General features: G+C 45.2%; 1 pseudogene; it reads left to right on the top strand.

Annotated features, from left to right (window-relative positions):
* Positions 1 to 354: 354 nt before the first annotated feature.
* LOC150008936 (keratin, type I cytoskeletal 18 pseudogene) lies at positions 355 to 2,917 on the top strand (annotated as a pseudogene).
* The last annotated feature ends 490 nt before the right edge of the window (positions 2,918 to 3,407 follow it).

Here is a 3,407-nt window from a genome sequence, read left to right on the forward strand (position 1 = left end):
CCTTCTCTGGTACTTCAGTGTCCTCTTTGGTCATAATATGGAACTAATATCTTTTCTCTGATGCCTCATATTCATAGAATTATATAAATAATGTAAAAAGCCTTTGAAAAATATAATGAGTTAAATAGATGGGACATTGACATCTTTCCACTTTGCCCCATTCCTGTCTCAGATTTGTTTTCCTAACTCCCAACCCCCTAACGTTAACCTAGGAGTGATCATTCTTTGTCCCCTGAGGGGCATAACTACATGTTTTCCTGGGGAATATGGACTACTATTATAGCCCCATTTCTGCTGTCTGGCATTTCCCATGATCACTCTGCAACCTAGCAACTGCGACTGTTTCTCTGGTCGATGGGGCCCACTGACTTGCCCAATGAGGGAGGAGGAATGTGTACATTTCATAATGGGCACCATGTCATGAAATGCGGTGAGTGAGGTAACTGCTGGAGTTGGTTAGAGCTTTGGTCAGCTACTCATTTTGACTAGAGGAGAAACATTTTGGAAAAATGACAAGAAAGCTACCTTGAATTTCCTCATTTCAACTCTGGCGCCCACCTACTCCTCATGCTCCTAAAAGAATTCACCTCATAGGCAACTTTCCTAGCCTGGATCTTAACTCTTCTGGCCCTACTCCCATGTGATACTCACCTATTTGTATTTTCTGCCCTACCACTCCCCCTGGTCTGCGTATCAGCAACTCTTCCCACTACCCTACCCATGTTAGTTACCTACCCAGTCATCCCTGTGTTCCTTCTAGTACACCCACTTGGCGCCATGTTCATCTTGATCCCCTTTTTCATTACTACTCTAGGTATTATCCTTCTCCCCCACCTCCTTCTTCTCCTAGTCCCTCTTTCTAATCCATTGGACTCTGGTTCTCCCCAATACACCAGTCACCCAAAACCAGACCTGCTGATTTACAAATATTACCCTGAAGAGAGTTTCCCTACTAGTGGGTCAGTTCTGTTGCCACTCAGAATTTCTAGGACTACGGATTGCCAGTAGCTTCACCTGGTAGCCATGGCACATTTGAGATGATGGCCTACCAACATTCAGCTTGGAGGGTGCCAGAGACACCTTTAACAAATTCCTTTTTCTAGAGAGTCTGTTCCTTTCTGATCAGTCTCCTGCCTGATCAGTCAGCCTGAGACACCTCTGCCTTGGTCATTGGCTTCGCCATGGAACTGAGTCTGTACCACAGAGCAAACAGCAAGAAGAATGGAGAGTGGAAAGCTTCTCATCATATGTCTAAGAGGAGGGGTTCTCAAGAATCCCCAACCTGTGACTGTGAGTTCTGACAAGTTGCGCAGTTAGGAGAAAACCCATGTCTTGGCATGATTACTGGGAGGAGGTTGCAGATGGGCTGGTTCTTGCCTGGCATCTAGAGAAAAATCACAAACCTGTTGGACTTGGCCAGTTGGACTTCTGTATACCCCTTTGACTACTCCCTTCTTCATAGCTGCATTACTGTCTCCACCATCAGGTTTCTGAATTTGATTTACCTGGTGTCCAAGAACTTAGGAAAAAATATCCAAAGTCAGAGACTAAAAGTCAAGAAATAGGATGGTTTTCAGAACTCACTATGGCTACCATTTAAATTTTCAGGGAGATTGCTGCTTGAACCTTGGATTCTCTCCTTCCTCCCTAAACAACATGAACTTCAGCACCTGCGCCAGCTTCTCCACTAACTACATGCAGACTACTGGAACCTGGGCTCTGTGCAGTCACCCAGCCACTGGGTCCAGCTGCCCAGCAACAGGGAAAGCATCTATGCAGACTCTGGAGACTTAGGCTCCCAAATCTTCATGTCCCACTGCACCAGCGTATGGGCTGGCTAGGGATTCAGGGGTCTGGATGCAGGAATGACCGGGTGTCTAGCCAGCATCGGGGGCATACACAGCAAGAAGGAGACGGCAATGCCTGAATAATTGCCTAGACTCTTACCTGGAGAGAGTAAGGAGCCTGGAGGCTGATAATCAGAGCCTGGAGAGTGAAATCCGGAAACACATGGAGAAGAAAGGACCCCAGGTTAGAGAATGGGGGGATTATTTCAAGACCATCGAAGTCCTGAGAGCTCAGATTTTTGCAAGGTCTATGAACAATGCCTGCATTTCCTGCAGATTGACAATGCCAGTCTTGCTGATGACTTCAGTGTCAAAATGAGATGTAGCTGGCCATGCAAACTGACATCAGTGGGCTCCAAATTGTCACTGATGACACTGATATCACTCGCTGCAGCTGGAGACAGAGATAAAGACTCTCAAAGAGGTGCTGCTCTTCATAAAAACCACAAGGAGGAAGCAAGTGGTCTACAAACCAGATTGCCAACTACGGGTTCACTAGAGTTGGATGCCCCCAAATCTCTGGACCTCAGCAAGATCATGGCAGACATCTGGGCCCAATATGATGAGCTCACTTGGAATAACTGAGAGGAGCTAGACAAGTGCTGGTCCCAGCATACTGAGGACAGCACCACCGTAGTCACCTCGCAAACTGCTGAGATGACACAGAACTGAGACATATATGTGGTCCCGTCCTTGGAGATTTTCCTGACTGCACGAGAAATCTGAAGGCCACTTTGGGAAACAGCCTGAGGGAGGTGGACCCTCACTATGCCTGGCAGATGAAACAGCTTGAAGGGATCCTGCTGCACCTGGAGTCAGAGTTGGCCCAAACCCAGGCAGAAGGGCAGCGCCAGGCCCAAGAGTGCAAGGCCCTGCTGAACATCAAGATCAAGCTGGAGGCTGAGATTGCCACCTACTGCTGCCTGCTGCAAGAAGGGGAGGACTTCAGTCTTGGTGATGCCTTGGACAACAGCCACTTCATACAATCCATCCAAAAGACCGCCACCTGTGGAACTGTGGACAGCAAAGTGGTGCCTGAGGTCAAGGACACCAAAGTTCTGAGATGTTAAAGGCAGAAGAAATGAAACACCCTTTGGGGGGCAGGTAGCCAATAAAAAGTTAAGATTGTTGAAAAAAAAGGTTTTAAAAAAAGCAGGCAATAGAAATAGATCCTGATAATGACTCAGAATTTGGAGTTAGGACACAGTTTTAAAAATGATTATTATAACCATGCTCAAGAATTGAAAGGAAAACATGGACAATGACAGAATAGGTGGAATCTTCAATGAGAAATACAAGCTATAAAGTAACAATTAAAAATACTAGAAATGACAGTTTCCATCAGTGGCTTAAAAAGAGACTGAACACTGTAGAATAAAATAAATAAACTTGAGAACTTGAAAGTAGACCAATAGAAAAATTAAAAACTGAAAAATAGAGAAAGTGGATTTTAAAAAATGAACAGAGCCTCAATATCATGTGGAATAATTCCAGTTGTTCCACATATAATTAAAGTCTCAGAAAGAAAGGAAAAAAGAGAATGAGTCATAACTATTTGAA

Source organism: Furipterus horrens, unplaced genomic scaffold (genome assembly GCF_987537825.1).
Source record: "Furipterus horrens unplaced genomic scaffold, mFurHor1.1.pri manual_scaffold_5, whole genome shotgun sequence".
NCBI classification, from domain to species: Eukaryota; Metazoa; Chordata; class Mammalia; order Chiroptera; family Furipteridae; genus Furipterus; species Furipterus horrens.